Source organism: Halichoerus grypus, chromosome 2 (genome assembly GCF_964656455.1).
Source record: "Halichoerus grypus chromosome 2, mHalGry1.hap1.1, whole genome shotgun sequence".
Lineage (NCBI taxonomy): Eukaryota > Metazoa > Chordata > Mammalia > Carnivora > Phocidae > Halichoerus > Halichoerus grypus.
The window spans coordinates 7,414,846-7,431,437 of record NC_135713.1 but is presented as its reverse complement, the minus strand read 5'-3'; the positions used below and the strand labels follow the sequence as shown (position 1 = coordinate 7,431,437).

Here is a 16,592-nt window from a genome sequence, read left to right as displayed (position 1 = left end):
AAACAGCTTTGGTATTGTTGATTCTATTGTAACTTTATAATTTATTTCCCTAATATGTGATATTTACTACGTTATTACCCTTGCTTTGCTCCCGACTTTTGAGTTGGGCATTTAGCTTGTTAATTTCAGTCGTTCTTTCCTAAGTACTCAAGGCTAAATTTCTCCCTAAATACTACTTTAGCTACATCACTTAAGTTTTAAATGTTGCATTTTCACACAACATATGAATCTTCCTGATTTCCATTACAACTTCTTTGTCACATGTGCTATTAGATATGTGGCTTATGATGGACAAATGTGAAGTTTATGAAGTTATTTTTTAAATTATTAGTTTGTAACCTAATCCTAATGATACTGATTATTCAAAATTCACTGAGACTTGCTTTGTGGCCCCAGACTTCCTTAATTTTTGTAAATCTTGCCTGATCATTTAATATTTCCATTAGAATAACCTTGCTAATTGCTTTTCTTAGGATATCTAAATTCTTACTATTTTTTCCCCTAGGGATTTATCAGTGATAGGAATGTGCTTCCTATAGTCAAAGATTGTGGATTTGTTAATTTTCCTAATCATTCTGTAGATTTTTACCTTTTATATTTTGAAACTATTTTGTTAGTTGCATACACGTTTGTGTTTCTTAATGAACTGAATATTTTTCTGTGGTGAATATTTTTACTGAAAAAGATTTTCATCTTAGAATCTGTTTTTCTGATGTTAGTTGTTTGTAAACTAGCTTTATTTTGACTGATATTTGCCTGATGTATTTTTTTCCCATTGTTCTACTCTGCTTTCTGCTATGGTTACTAATTTCTTCTAGTTCTTCTCTATGATTTTTTTCTTTTCATTTCTGTCTTCTTTCTCTTTCCAGCCTTCTCTACTAGATTGATCAAATTGTCTTTATTTCATCTTTTTTCCTTTCTACTGTTTAATAAGATTGTACCTATTGCTATTCTTTTGCGATTACTATTACTATCCCTGGCATTTTAACAAGTGTGTTTGAGTTAAATTCTAAAGTTGATATTTCCACTCTTCCTTGGCTCTCATTCTCTTCCCCTAAAGGACCCCCTTCCCATTTTCTCATTAGTCACTAATCATCCTTTAAATGCCAGCTCAAATGCCACCTTTTCAATGACGCCTGTCCTAAAAGGGCAGGAATCTTCTGTTTCTCTCCATTCTATTCTTAAAGTACAGCTGAGTGCTAGGCACGTGCTGTGCAGCAAACTTGGCAGAAGGAGGGAAAGCAGAGAATGAGGGAGGGTAGGAGGGAGGACAGCAGGGGTAGTGACGTTGAGATGAAGCTGCAGGGATGCTGGATCTGGAAGAGCCTTCTATCTTCTGTCAGTCAGGAATTGCATTCTCCTGATAAATCCTGAACAGAAACATGATGGGTAAACAAAAGGGAGAGTTATTTCTTTCTCACCTTGTGAAGTCTGGGGATAGGCAATCCCAGGCTGAGATGGGGGCTTCATAGGGTCACTGGGGATTTAGGCTCTATTTTTTAGCTCTACTATCTTTGTCTCCTGGCTTGAATTATCAAGGTTACCTTGCAGTTCAAGATGGTGGCTGGAACTTCAGCCACCACAATCAAGTTCCAGGCAGGAATCGGAAGTGAGAGGAAAGGGCAAGAAAGATCACGCTGTTAGACCTTGGGCTCTTCTATGAAGCCTTTCTTTTCTTTCCTTTTTTTTTTTTTTTTTAAAGATTTTATTTATTTATTTGACAGAGATAGAGGGAGAGCACAAGCAGGTGGAGCGGCAGGCAGACGGAGAGGGAGAAGCAGGCTCCCCGCTGAGGAAGGAGCCTGACGCAGGCCTCAATCCCAGAACCCTGGGATCATGACCTGAGCCGAAGGCAGCCGCTTAACCGACTGAGCCACCCAGGCGCCCCTCTATAAAGCCTTTCTTGGAACTGCACTGACTTACATCGTATTTGTCACAGCTATGTTCAATGGTCTCACCTAGCTTCAAGAATTTTTTTTTTTTTAAGCTAGGCAGATTGCAATTCCAATAAAATCAGGAGGTCTGTGTTATCAAGGACAATGTGGATTGCTGTTTGGGGATGAGTACTGTGGTGTATGCTACGGACCTGGAGCGGCAAGGAAACCAGTATGAGGTGCTGGGATTTGGGGTGAGAGGTTGACGTTCTGAATTAAGGCGACAGCAATGGGAATGAAAGGAAGGGTCTGAAATGAGGTTGACAGATGGGGGACAGGACCCTTGACAGCGCGTCTTCTCACGATTTGCTTCAGGAGACACTTTGCCTACTGGCTTAATTTCACTTAGTAGATATTCTTTTCATTGAACTCAAGGTCATTATGAGTTAATCTCCCTGGTAAATGATGGAATAAACAAAGGCAGATGAATTTGTATTTTATTTCTAAATCTACGTTGGACTAACGTTATTTTTGAAACTGTATTTCCAAAGGGACTTATTTTCCCCCAAAGCTCTATTTCCAAAGACAGAGGAATATAGAGGACATTGATTAAAGTACAGCCATTGTTTGCTTATAGACACTCAAGATATATACAAGGTCCAATGTCAGAAAATGACACTTAGGAAACCATACAGATGTTTCTTTCCATGCCACAAATCATCTGCATTTCCTCTAGGTATTCCAAAAGTCTTTTCAACCTAGCATTTTCCCTCTCTCCATACTATACTTATAAAAAGATGACTTGAGGTGTTTTGAGCACAGATTTTTTTTTATATACTTTTCTTTTTTGCAGAAATTGGGTTGTTAGAAATTTAACCACAAAGAAAAGGCAAAAATACTTCCAGATTTCTAGACCATTTAGATCTAGAGTAAAATGCAATGTCTTTTGTTAATAGGTCCTAACTGGAAATGAGATTAATTACTAAACTTTCTAAGTAAAAAATAGGTGAGCACTTCTTGCTGAATGTATGCTCTGGCTGTTGTATCCTTCAGCTTTGGCTGTAGTCCTACTGGGTGGGCTTTAAGCAGGCTGCTCCCCTGAATGTGGCTATGAGGTATTTTTCTTTTTTGAAGATTTTATTTATTTGAGAGAGAGAGAGAGAGAAGGAACAGGGGAGGGGGAGGGGCAGAGGGAGAAGCAGGCTCTCTGCTGAGCAGGGAGCCCTAGGCAGGGTAGGGACGCAGGGTGGGGGGCTTGATCCCACGACCCTGAGATCATGACCTGAGCCGAAAGAAGACGCTTCACCGGCTGAGCCACCGAGGCGCCCCTATGAAGTGTTTTTCACTTGTGGAATTAATTCAAGAGAGTTCAGGGGTGAGCAGAGGCCCCCTGTCTTGTGTGAGGGCTAGGTGGCTCCGTGTCAGCTGTCTCTCTGACCAGACATGGGAAGCTGGAAGCAGGCTCTGGACGGACCGGCATGGAAAGTCAGACTCGGGGAAGGGGAGAGGAGGAGCGTCTACTGCGCAGACGGGCAGCGGGCTGGAGAGCGGGGGCACATGTAGTTAACCTAGTCCTTCCATTGAAGGCACCTGCACTTCGCACCGCGCCATTTGTGCTATCAGGTGTGCCAGAAGGATTTTCTCTCTTTTCTGTCCTAGTTTCCGGGCCACTATTTTTGAGCAACACTGGCCTGCTTACCTCTGCCAGGGGAGTGGGCAGCTACGCTAAAGGGGGGCGGTGAGCCTTTCAATTGGGTGAAAGGACCTGGACGAGCTTCTGGTAAAGCACCAGGGCCTTGAGTCTGGGCTGAAGGCTCCCTGAACTCTCCCCACTTGATGATTCTTCATCTGTCAAAACTTAGGTTTGCATCATCTGTAGCCATATTCATGGGTCTTTCAATACTTAAAATACGAATGGAAAGCAGCCTAGGCAATTTTCATAAAATGGCACATCTTTTTACCCATGTTTGGCCATCTAAAGACAAAAACGGATGGGGTTGTTGATCTAACAGTTTTATTAATTCTTAAATGCCACAGATCTAAAAGAAGGAAAACCAGAGCAAGAGAACATTTGTGGCTGATGACTGTGATGTGTCTCCTGGCTCATCTGTACGAAAATCCAGTTTAAGATGTAAACGCCCAGAGGCCACGATTTCTGGACTGAGATCTTTCATGTTGTTAATACAATCTCGTCCAGTCGTTAAAGATCACAAATATCCAGGGTTCCCTCTGAGGGCACTCCTGACCTACAGCGGCTTCTTCACCTCTCCTGGGTGGTGGTGGTGGTCTCTCCAGCCCCTCCGGGCTCTGCTCCGCTGAGTTGGCAATGTCATGAGCGATGTGGCTGGAATTCAATCGTAAGGGAGGGAGGGAAAGATGAGACAAAACTGGTTACTTATCTTGGAGACATAAGATCCCTCCTATCTCCATGCAGAAATTAAGGTGAATCAGGAAATGGATGGCGTTTCTCAAGTCACATGAATCAGCGCCCCAGGGTTCATCATTTTCACCGAGTGTTTGGCTGGGTTTCTCGTTTTGTTTACATTATGTGCCTGGCTCATCAGAAACTGTTTGGGGAGAGCTATAATTTTATCTTGAAAAGAAGAGAACTAAACAGTTTTGTTTTGAAATTATCACCTCTAGTTTTGTAATGTGATGAGAAGCAGCCCAGTGTAGGAGGAAGACCTTCAGTGAGGGACGGCTTCTCAAAGAAAAAAAAAAAACCAGAAATTTCATTTGGGAAAAGGAAACATCTGTGGATTCTTTAAAATAATTTTATTTGTAAAGAGCCTGTTTCTGTGCTGAGCCCTGGCGAGGGTCTCACCTCACCTCCTATCTCCTTCATGCTAAGCAAAGACTCATTTGCCAGCAGGTTCTCACCTCACCTCCTATCTCCTTCATGCTAAGCAAAGACTCATTTGCCAGCAGGTTGGTTCAAGCTCCAGATGAAAAGACCAGCTCAGAAAAATAAAGGAGCTTTCCCCAGATTACAAGGTGAAATCATGCCCTCAGTTTGGGTTTATTTCACTTTAAGGATGCACTCTGAATTATTATTTGGGTCTCCCCCCCATCTCATTCTTGTTAACTGTTTGTAATTCATTATCAGGAAATATATGTATTTTAACAATGCTTCCTTATAGCCTGTAGGTTGCCTGTAAAATTGAACCCCCCCCGCATATACATAAAGTTACATATTAAACATTATGTTATGATCCCTCCTGGGTTATGACCTAAAAAGCTATTTTCTTCCCAATGCTTAAGTCTCAATGTGCCAATAATTTTTTTTTTTTTTTTTTTTTTTAAGTGTACATGCCTTTAACCATAATGTTGAGGGCAATGACAAGAATTAGCTAAACGCATTTGGGTCCTAATTTCTGCCTCCCTTTTTCCTGGTGGCTGGAGGCTCCACAGGTCAGCCCACTCACTCAAGGGCTGCAAGGTCAAGTGTATGGCAGAGTCCTCCCTCCCTTCCCCCCAGCTCCCCAGGAGCAAAGCAGCAAGGCTAGACCTTGGCCAGCCTCCTCCTCCCAGGAAGTGCCCCTAGGCCTTGTGCCACGTAGGCAGAAGAATCAATGGGAATGTCGGGAAGGAGCTAGTGTCCCGAGTGCCAGGCACAGAAGGAAGAAGTGTTAAGCTTTTCATGAAGGCTCTAGGAGCCAGGCAGCTGCCCTGCACCAGGCTGAGTGCCCCCAGCACAACCCAGGGAAGAATGCTTCTACAAAGAAGCCCTCGGACACTGACATTTCCCCTGGATGTCTTACAGGAAATCCGAGTGGGGCCCTGAGTACCCCCAGCAGCTCCAACACTAGTGAGAGAGAGAAACTGGAGGCTTGGGGCTGGGCTTCCTTCCATGCAAACCTTCAGAACTGCTTTTATTTAGTTCTTCTATATAAGAATATTTCATTTGGAAATATCCTAAGACTATAAAGGCAAACCAACATCACTTTGTACTTCTATTGTCCTCCTCTTGGATCTGCGTGGTTATTGTGTGAGCCATGACACCTTCCAGCCAGGGACGCGCGTTTGTTTTATAGATGGGCTCAATGGCACAGTTAGGGCACACTGGGCCCTTCCCAGTGTGACAGATCCCAAGAACCGGACACTCGAGCGGTTTTGTCACTGCGGGCCATGTCACTGTGGTAAGAGAGGACGGCGGTGGGGGTGTTCATGCGTTCCCTTATTCAAGGGAAACTTGAAAGCCACCCTCGGAGGCCGAGATAGAGAAAAAAAGGGCCCAGGGATAGCGTTCCCCACCCCCATCCAGAGGGAAAGGGTCATGCGCTGCCCTTCAGGGTTCCAAACGGAAGTTTTGCAACAAAACATGAAATTCTAGGCGTCTTGAAAGGTACTATGCTTTCCAATTATGACTCTTTTCACTTTAATACTTGCTCCATAAGGCCGAAAGATCCGGCAAAAGTGCAACAAGTAACATTTAGTCCAGAATTGGACAAGCCGACTTTGTCCGTCCCAGGGTTCCTTTCTTAACGCTCAGCGTGGCTACGTGGGGACCCCTGACTTGCCTCACTTGCTTGGTCGATTTGTTCATGCTCTAACTTTTTTCCACTGAAATCCAGCCGAACTAGCGGGGAGGTGCACCCTAAAACAGCTCCTCCAAAAACCCGAAGCAACTCTCTCCGTCTTTTAGGAGTTTCCAGCTCAGAGCACGCATGTGGATGTCACACAAGACGAACAAAATCACAAACTCGGAGTCCGGGAGGCCCCGGCGGCCCCTACCCACCCCCACCACACGGCCAGATTCGGCCGGGGGACGCGCACGTACCTGAAGATGAGGCCGGTAGGGTGGGCGCGCCACGTCTCGGGTCTCGGCCCGCGCAGCCTCCGGCCCTTTATACCGCGCCCTCCTCCCCCCGCCCCCCCCCCCAGCAGCCACGTCTGAGCTGCCGGATGGGGGGGCGGGGGAGCCACAGCAGGTCTCTGCGAGGTGGGGGAGAGGGAGTCCCCGAAAGTCAACGCTCGGGCGCACTCGCACTAAGGAAGGAGTGGGGCTCCTGGGGTGCAGGGGGCGCCCGGGCGCGGAGAGGGGGGTCCCGTCCCGGGAAGGGCAGTGTCGGGGGCGTGGCCCAGGGAGGTCAGGCGCGGGGTGGGGCGTTCGGGTTTCACCCGGGCTGGGAGGGGAGTAGGAGGCGCGGCGGCGGAGGCGGGGCAGGGGGCGGGGTGGGGGCGGGGCGAGGCGGCCCCGCGCTCCCCGCCCCGCGCTCCGGGCCCGCGCTCCCCGCGCAGCTCTACTCGCCGGGAAGGCGGCGCCGGCGGCGGCTGCTCTCTCTACGCCGGCTCCCGCGCGCTGTCCTCCCACCGCGGGTGGGCTCCGCAGCCCCTGCCGGCCGCGGCCCGTGCCCGGTGGCGGCTCTCGCCCTCCGCCGGGGGCGGCCTGGCGCGTGTGGCCCTTCCCGGGGGCTCCCCTCTCCTACCCGTGGCTCCCTTTTGCAGCTGGCTCGGGCACCCAACTTTGCCTTTCCTGGTCCGTCGCCCCCGCTGGGCGCGAACCTGCTCACCCCCGGCCCGGCTGCGCGCCCGGGAGCGGTGCGCCTGGCGCTCAAACCGACGTCCCCAGCCCGGAGCGCAGCGAGTGGCGGGTGGCTCTGGGGAAGTGGCAGGGGGCGACCGCGGCCGCTGCCTCGACTTCCCTCGCCGGTGCACTGAAGAGGACCCTCAGAGCTGCTCCGGGGCCCCAGGCGCTGGATGATTGGCAAGAGGAGCGCGCCTCGCACCTGGTGAGAGACCCCCGCCCGGCCCCCGCGTGGCCGTGGCCGCTGCACCGACCGTGCCGCGTTGCTGGCCGCGACCCGGGGGCGGCAGTGGTCGGCGGGTGGGTCGTGACGATCTCAGGCAGGGTCGATCCGCAGGCACTGGGCGGGGGACAGCCGGTGGATGCGCGTACAGGATTAGGACTACCCTCCGTGCGGGGCACCCACAGTTGAGCTAGTGCACGGGCTGGAAGTTTGTGTCCCTGTCTTTGCCGAGGTCGGAGCGTGCCGAGGTAAGGAGCGGAAGCGACGCGGTGGGCGACCTGGTGGTGGGCGAGGCGGGACCCCTACCCAGCACCTCGGGAAGGTGCGCACTGGGGCTTTGTGCGCGCACCCGGCGCGCGTCCAGGAGCACAGTCGGGAGCTATGCTCCGGGGTGCGATGGCTTGGGCTTCGCAGCCCCGCCGGCTGGGGCAGGTTTTCCTCTTTGAGTTACAGGGGTTTTGCGGTGCTCGTGAGAAACCGGGAGGCAGTGGGACTTGGGCTCAACTCCTCCAAGCGCTTTGGTTAATGAGGGAGAATGAGGCTGGGGATGCTGAGGCTTGGGGCCGCCTGATGGGTTGCAGCCAGGCGAGTCGCTTTCCGCGGGCTGCACGGTTTCGCATCCCCTGGATCAGGGTTTCGGGGCCGGAGGTACATTTGGGCCCCCGAGGGAACTGGTCTTCTTGAGATGTGCGGGGAAACTGTCGCCAAGGAGTGGAGTGGGCTCGCTTCCCGCGGCGCCCAGTGTCGGGCTTACCGCAGTCAGATCCGGATTCCCGGGGCTTTGGCGGGAAGCGCGTTTACCTCCTCGCCCTTTTCTTGCTTTGTACCTGGATGAGGCGGCTCAGAGTTGGGATTTAACTTTCCTGCGCCTGCGGCGGCCCGGGGATTGCCGGCAGGGGGCGCTGAGAGCGAGCGCTGGAAGTGGGAGAAAGGATGCTAAGAGCAGTTTCTCTGTCCTGGGTGAGTGGGTGGGGGTCCTAGTCAGCAAACAACGGGACCAGGCAGATCTTGGCAATGATTTCGTAGGGGTGGAGGGTGGGGGGAGCTGATCCGTTAACCCCGGGGGAGCTGTCAGCCTTGCTAAGAGAAGGGCCAGGAAAGGTGGTTGCCAAACACAAGTCGTCTAGATAAAGGTTCCTTCCAGAGACAAACGTATCCCTGCAAATTCTTCCTGTTTATGCCTATGTCTTCCTCCTTGTGAGTATTTACTAAAAAATAAATAACAACAACAACAATAATAATAATGTGACTTATGTTTAATATTGACAAGATTTTGCTCCTCAGAAGCACATTAGTTAAAATGCCAGGAGTTACAAATGGTTGTTGCACCTTGTTTTTAAGAAAAACAATCGTATGTCTCAGCTTATCCAGAAGAGCTCCCTCATAATGGCCAATTTTGGAAACAGCAGATACGTTATTAATTTTACAGTTAGTATTTCCTAAGAAGACACATAAAGACAAGAACAGTCTTTACTAGGGAAGATTTTTAACACCTAATTAGGATTGCTAAGTTAATTGCTGATTGTGCCAGTTTTATTATTGAAGAAGGGGTAATGTTTATCATGCACTACTTTGAGTGATCAGTTCACAATTTCAGTTCAAGGAGATAATACCTTAAACTGTGTATCACTGAAACAACTTTTCTCATCTATGCCTGTGTTTACCAAAGGAAAGATGGATTTTTTTTTTAATCCCAACCATTTTTCATTTTTGTTTGAAAAGAAAAAGCAGCCCAAGATGTAATTGTCTGGGCCACTTGAAACACAGATTTTTTTTCCTTGTGGTTCTTTCTTGTAAAAACTTTGCCACAAAATAGCCCCTCATCCATGATGTTGCAAGGTCACCTAGTCATTTGCACACTCATGGACCCCAGGGGTGATAACTGGTACCTGCTTTTACATGCTTTTAGCCTATCCGTACTTGCCTTAATAGGGAGAAAATGGGTGGTGCTAATCATTTTATGCCTTTTGCGAATTGCCCGAACTTATTTGGTTGTTTTAATGGCGAACAGCTGCAAGAGCCCTGCTGCGAGCAAAGACTTTGGTCTCCTGGGTGGTAAAACTTGTGTCTGTCCAAAAGAAGTTTTTGAGATGTGCAGAATTCGGTAAAAATAAACCTGCATTCTTCACTGCCGCTTCCTTTTACAACGATTTCTTCACCATGTCTGGAGAGAAAAACACAGAAACATAGAGTGCAGTGGCTGTTCAAAGTTGTTGGCTGTGGGACCATAATAAATATATGCACATCAATGTAAGCTTTTGCTTAAGCTTTAGAGGGTACACAAACCTTCTGAAGGCCAATCCATGGCTTTGCAGTGAGAAATTTTGCTTGAGAGGCACTTTAGACTGTTAATTCAGGGACAGATGTTAAAACCGCAAAACTTTTCTGTGTCATCTGCCAGCTCCTTGGGACTATGTTGAATGCTGCTGAAGTTAGAGCTGCTTAAGTGAACCACTGCACAGTCTTTATTAACTTGATCATTATTTTGAGTGATTCCAAATGTCTTTCTTGTTGGTTACAAAATCATTGAAATTGAGGCTTTGCTTCTGATAAAAAGACAGCAAAGTGGGGGAGGGGGAAACAACTTTGCTAAATGGCCAGCCAAAGGTATAAAGGCGTTCCATTATATAAACGTGTGATCGTGAACTCTAGAAATAGCTAAGAGAAGAAGATAATCCCAACGAGAAGGTTTGCCTTGCAAATCATATAGTTTGTAAGATAGAACAGATTAATTAGTTTTTGTTTGAGTCAAGGAGTCCAGTTCTATAGCAGTGTACGTACCAGTGTTTGAGAAAAGTAGTCCTACATCCTGCAGCGAATCCTTCATAATTCTTGATTCTAAAATTATACCAAAGTTGTACTTAAAAGTGCGTCTGAAACTGTTGCTATAGTTACTCAGACAAATTGCTTAGGGTATAATTATAACACCAAGGTGACAAATTTTTATGTTTAGTGTTAAATAATTTTTAAAATGTAAATTACAGTGTCTAACAAATTGAGTTACACCCAAGTGCAAAGTGTGTGGTGTGGAACCTTGTACATTTCTGTCCACCTGCATCTATTTGCAAATGTGAACAGAGAAAGCGAACAATTTTCTTGAGTACTAAGATGAATATATATAAGTGCTTGGAGTTGTTTGTACTATCTTTGCGTACTGTTGTTCACAACACATTTTCATGTATGTGTCCAGCAAGCTTTTGAAATTGAGATGCAGAAGTTTTGTTGAGAATTACTGGTTTTTATCACTCTGCTTGCTGCCTTGTAGAAATGATCTGCTGTAGATAGGGGGCAATCTGCTGTCTCTAATCCCTGCACAAATTGGTAGCATCGTAATGATAAATTCAACAGGTGAGGAGTAGCTCATTGCGAAGCAGTTTGAAGAAGCAGCTTTTGGTATGCTTGATAAATACATCACATTTCTTGGATGAATTTGTTATCTGGATATATAAAATCAATTTCTAACAGCAAGACAAGAAGAAAAATAATTAGAGTGGGCTGGAATATACATAGATAAACTTTTCACTCTCAATGAACCTACCGAAAACTTGTTTTGATTCAGAATTTAAGTCAAACAGAGTAAAGCAAATGAAAACTGGATCCAAGAGAAGATAGTGTATAAGTAAATTATTATAATGTACCGGTAACAACACAATCTATGCCATCTAAAGGTTGTAGGGCTAAGAAAACCTGCCTCTGAATTTCAGAGTATTTTGAAGCCAGGCAACTTCAAAGACAAGTTACATTTTACCTGGGGCATGACATTTACAATAGGATTAACCCAACAGTGGGCTCAAGAAAACATAAATTTTTTTCAAAGGAATTGCTGTTTTCTTTTTCTTTTCCTTTTTTTTTTTTTTTGGTCCAGGATTAATGGTTTTCTGACAAGAGCAAAGGTGGACATACTTTATTTCCCTTTCCTGAGTTTTAAAATATATTGGCATAGTACTGCATTTGGAAAAATACAAAATCATTCCATTCTTTGCTCTTTTTTCCCACATGTGTTGGAATTGGTTTCCTGATGAATATTGAAAAACACTGTATTCCGAAAGAGAATACATTTCTTTGGGGCTGAATATCTTTTATTTCTGGAAGGCCATGAACCCACTAATCCCTTATCTTCCCATCTTTCATTCCTTATTTGTCACTGTATCTCTGGAATTGGCCATCCTGCAGTTCGTGTAAGATGATGAGGAAGTATATGTTGGAACAATTTTATTTTATGTTGAATTTTTATGTACATTTGCGAGTAGATCACATTACTGCAATAGGTAATTCAATTACAGATATGTATGATAAATAACCAGGAGAGTGATGGTATCAGAAGCCAGCTCTCCTGGAGAAATAATGCTGTATTTGCTGCGATGTGAAATTAAATAAGTTCTAGGCAAATGACAATCAGGACTGAGCAAGGACAAATTGTTCACAGGAAATAGAGCCTCTTTCAGTCAGTTCAGATTCACCCAATGTTTGACAACGATTTATGATGTGCCTATGCAAAGAAAAGCAGAGTCAAAAAAAAAAGTAATAAGAATTCTGCTAAGCAGTTTCTGTTGAGTTGTCTGCAGATTGATCAACGGCTAGTGCTTGGCTTAAACTTCCCGGAAGAAATGCGTTCCTCACAGACTGGCTCCAGATAAAATTCCACACAGAGAACTTCCCTTTCTGTAACAAAACTGGGGATGTGGCACACCTTGGAGAGGGCACCGGAAGCTGTTGCGGCTGCCAGTGATGCCCCTGCCTGGTCTGCCTAGCGTTCTGCGAGAAAGAAAGGCATCGGAGGCCAGGGACGTCGACGGTTGGACATCCTGCAACCCAGTGGATTTTAGAATCATCACTGGGGTCTGGGATTCCTGTTCCAGGACCGAGATTTCGATCTGCTGTAAAACTCTACTGAATTTAAAGCTGACAACATTGTAACTGGTGGCGTAAAGCAAAGATGATTACTCTGGATGTTAAACTTCCTTTGTCCAGCAGATATTGGAGTTAAGCCATTGTTAATGTCCGTTGACCTACAGTATGAACTAAATAAGGGCTGGCTTCTGAGATGTCTGTCTTGTAAGTTCCTGTGGGCCGTAGCTGTGGACTTGACTTTAAGAAAGTTGGAGGGGGGCGCCTGGGTGGCTCAGTTGGTTAAGCGACTGCCTTCGGCTCAGGTCATGATCCTGGAGTCCCTGGATCGAGTCCCACATCGGGCTCCCTGCTCGGCAGGGAGTCTGCTTCTCCCTCTGACCCTCCCCCCTCGCATGTGTTCTCTCTCATTCTCTCTCTCTCAAATAAATAAATAAAATCTTTAAAAAAAAAAAAAAAAGAAAGTTGGAGGGAAGCTGGGTAGAATAACAACCAGAAGTCCATGGTTTAATAGAGCTGCTTGCCTAATTGGGCAGGGCAGTTGGGAGAGGGCTCAGCCTCAGAGGAAGCACTCGCCGGCACTGGAGGAGTCCCAAGGGGACAGGCCTGCCTACGTGGTGTCCGGATTCCAGGCCAGAGTGGGCAGCTGGAGAGGGGTGGCATGAACAGTGGTGAGACTGTCCCTGTCTGACTCGGATGTTGGTGGAGGTTCTGTTGAGGTCCCTGCACAGAGTCTGCAGGTGCAATATATGGATGGACTTGGAGATGGCTGAACCTCGGTGCTGGGTCTGGGTCCGAATCCAACGTCTGCATTGGGTCTTTGGGTCCTTACAGAAACAGGTCCTGCAGAAGATAAAGGGGAGGAGGAGACAGGAAGTGTGGTAGGTGTTCTCTGCAAGAGGGGTTAGGGTGTTTGGTTACTAAGGTAGAGCCTCAGGAATGATAACACGAAACACACCGCTAGAACTAAATTAGGGGCCTGAGGATGGGTCAGGGGGACAAGTCCTTGAATTTGCATGCAGTGATAGAACCAAGCCAGCAGGGCTAGCTGCCTGCTGAGTGTGGGGCCAGGACTTGTCCCATTGTGGCTGTCCCTGGGCCCAGGAGCTGCAGTGGGCACTGAGTAGTCCCAGCGGAGGGCAGATACACACTTGAGGCTGGGAAGCTTGACTTGAAAGCATAAAAACACTTTATGTGTTTTTTTTTTAAGATTTATTTATTTATTAGAGAGAGAGAGTACGTGCATAAGCGGGGGCAGAGGGAGAGGAAGAGAAGCAGACTCTGAGCTGAGCTTGGAGCCCGACGCTGGGCTCAGTCTCACGACCCTGAGATCATGACCTGAGCCGAGACCAAGAGTCAGAAGCTTAACCAACTGAGCCCCCCAGGCGCCCCAAACACTTTATGTGTTTTAAGACATATATTAAAACATAAAACATGGGAATTAAAGGATGTTGTTCACTTATTTAAAATAGCATCACATACAAAAATGCCAGGAAACGTGCCGTATCCTCATGACCTATCTTAACACGTTTACAGAGATTTTAGAAATTCCAGAATATTTTAGAAACTGTGGTGGGCTTTCTTATTTTATTTCTGAGATTAGGCCAACCAGCTTGGTCACTTAGTTGGATTTATAGATTTAATAAGCTGAAACAGATGAGTGGATAAGCAAAATGTGATACAGTCACACAATGGACTAGTTTTCAGCAATAAAATGAGTGAATTCTTGATCTATGTTTCAGTATGTGTGAACTTCAAAACATTACGCTTAGTGAAAGAAGCCAGTCGCATAAGACTACGTATCATATGATTTCATTTGTATGAAATGTCTAGAAAATGCAAGCCTATGAAGACAGAAAGCAGGTTAGGGATGGGGATGTGGGAGGGACTGACAGTGGACAGGCAGGTCTTTCTGGGATGATGGAAATGTTCTAAAACAGGGTTGTGGAGAGACTCATGCAACTCTGTACATTTACTAAAAATCACTGAATTGTACACTTATGAGGAGTAAATTTTATGGTATGTAACTTATCCCTCAATAAAGTTGTTTCAAAAAGAAAAGGAATCTGGGACATGATCTCTACAGCTAGAGTGCCTTACACTGCCACTGGCCTGAACATCCTGCTGTGAAGTGGGAATGATATTCTGTGTTTCCAGAATGTTCGTAAAGACTAGTGCTGGGGGCTGTAGGATGCTGAGGTTTGTTCACTCCCTGGGAATTGAACTCCGAATTGTGAGCTCTTTTATGTAAACGAGCAAACCCAGGTTGTTTTGCAGACGAGGCCACACAACTGAGTTAAATCACTCAATTAAACTAACCAGCCAACCTAGCTCATGACTGGTGCACCTCCGTTCCCAGTTTGTTAGAGTAGACTTCTCTTCTGCCAGTTTTATTACGTTGATAGCTCAGGGGGAAATCTTTCGAAACGCAGAATCTTCTGGTCTCATCAGAGCTGCAGGGTCTGGACTCCCAGCATCTTGCTCTGCCTGACGAACAGCACTGCTTTCCAAGTGACTGGGGAAAGCCTCACGATGCCTGGTTCTGTGCCCTTGTGCATTTTCTTCGCGGGGCTTTTCCTTCGGCTGGTGAGGCAGGTAACTTCCAACGGCCAGATCGAGTGGCAGAACAGATTTTTAAATGCCCAGGGCCCGAGTACTTAAAGGAGGGTATGGTTGTTTTTTTTGTTTTTTGTTTTCCCTCTTTTAGCAGAAGAGTCACAGAATTGCTTCTTCTTTCTGTGCTTCTCTGACAAGTTTGGCTGTTAAAGCACGAGCTGAAATTAGGTTATGGGTAGAGATACATATGAATTGCCTGTAATTTCCTTGCTCTTTGACTGTCGTCTCTGGGTGGAAGTGTGTCTTTAGCTCTTTCCTCTTGTTTATTGCCGACTTCCATCTGCTGAGTCCATTAACATCCTCTGCCTCCTGCCATGGGGCTTCCTCCGCTCTCTCTCGGGCACCTTGCTCTCCCCACACCAGTTGGTGTCCACATGGTGACTTTTTATAGGAGTGTTTACTTTGGCCCAGGCTGTCTGAGGTCCAGATATACCCAGTAGGGCTTTCGGGAGCCTCCAGAGCTCGTATGCTTCTCTCTGTTTAGTAATGAAGTATTTTTATCCAGCCCTGTGATGTTTTGAGCAAGCATTTTCCAACAACATCTGATTTCTTCAGTTCTTGGAGTTGTATGCAGAAACTGAGATTGACAGAAGTTTCAAATCCTAGTGCAGTAGCTTTCTTGACCTCGTACCGATGTAATTTCTGACTGGCTCATTCTGAATTTGCCTCCTCCCTAACTTGAAGCCTAACTTCGATGCAAATTAAGAGTAATATTTATAAAATGACCACGTTTTTCTACTGCCAGTCCTAATTTATGACTCACCCTTGGTGAGTGGCAAGGAATTACTTTAGCATTTCCTTCTGTTTATTGGAGGGCAAAGAAGTGGGTGACTTATTTTTTGACATTTTTATTTTTGATGTCACTTTTGACGGTTTTAATTGGTCAATAACATACTGTTTGGGTGGGTACTTTTTAGTGGTTGTTTTCTTTCATTTTCAATGAGCTAATGTCCAGATTTCAAGGACAACTAGTTAGGCATTCTGTTAAACAGATTGACTGGTTACATGATTAGAGCAATTTCCATGTTGCTATGATAGATATTTAGTTTTGAAACATGAGGAACAAGAAACGATGTGATGTTCTCCTGTTTTAAGACCTCTATTAGAATAACTGTTGATTTGTATTGGATCTGATAGCTGGGGGTTTCATCATGAGAGGAACACAAACTGTTAAATGGCGTGAAGACATTGTCCTCAGTGGGGAAAATGTATTAGACCCTTACTTTGGATGATTTTTTACTTTTTTCTAAACCATTTCCTTTTCTGGAAAGCATCCAAATGGTAACATCAAATATTGATTTTGGACACTAAAATGTGTAGGATCCTAACTTTACTCAGGCAGTTGGGCGCACAGGGAAGAACCTGGAATGTTCACTCTAGAGCCTGGGGCTGTGTTGTCCCTTCTATCATCTGCTGGCTCCTCCTTACCTTACATCCTGTCATTGCTCTGAAGTTTCAGATTGGGGGAATCTTTGCTAACCTGTCAGTGAAGGAAAATGCCTTT

The 16,592-nt window shown here is 46.0% G+C and overlaps 1 protein-coding gene, 1 long non-coding RNA gene and 1 other non-coding gene across 9 annotated transcripts in view; 1 reads left to right on the top strand and 2 right to left on the bottom strand.

Annotated features, from left to right (window-relative positions):
* Positions 1–3,871: 3,871 nt before the first annotated feature.
* Positions 3,872–7,029, bottom strand: LOC118543458 (uncharacterized). The gene is made up of 2 exons (XR_004921072.2): positions 6,655–7,029; positions 3,872–4,218 (listed from the first exon to the last, which is right to left on the bottom strand). It is a non-coding gene; the product is annotated as an uncharacterized LOC118543458 (long non-coding RNA).
* LOC118543642 (small nucleolar RNA SNORD123) lies at positions 4,316–4,385 on the bottom strand. Its single transcript, XR_004921186.1, has one exon. It is a non-coding gene; the product is annotated as a small nucleolar RNA SNORD123 (small nucleolar RNA).
* A 79-nt stretch (positions 7,030–7,108) lies between the features above and the next one.
* The window catches only part of SEMA5A (semaphorin 5A), a 479,512-nt gene continuing 470,028 nt past the window's right edge, over positions 7,109–16,592 (top strand). For 5 of the 7 annotated variants that reach the window (XR_013445480.1, XR_013445478.1, XR_013445479.1 and 2 more), the window contains exon 1: positions 7,109–7,606. The gene's annotated coding sequence lies outside the window, so the exon portion shown is untranslated. Of the gene's footprint in view, positions 7,607–7,668; positions 7,873–16,592 lie in introns of those variants that run through there. The other 2 variants (XM_078066551.1, XM_036104499.2) reach the window with 2 other exon arrangements.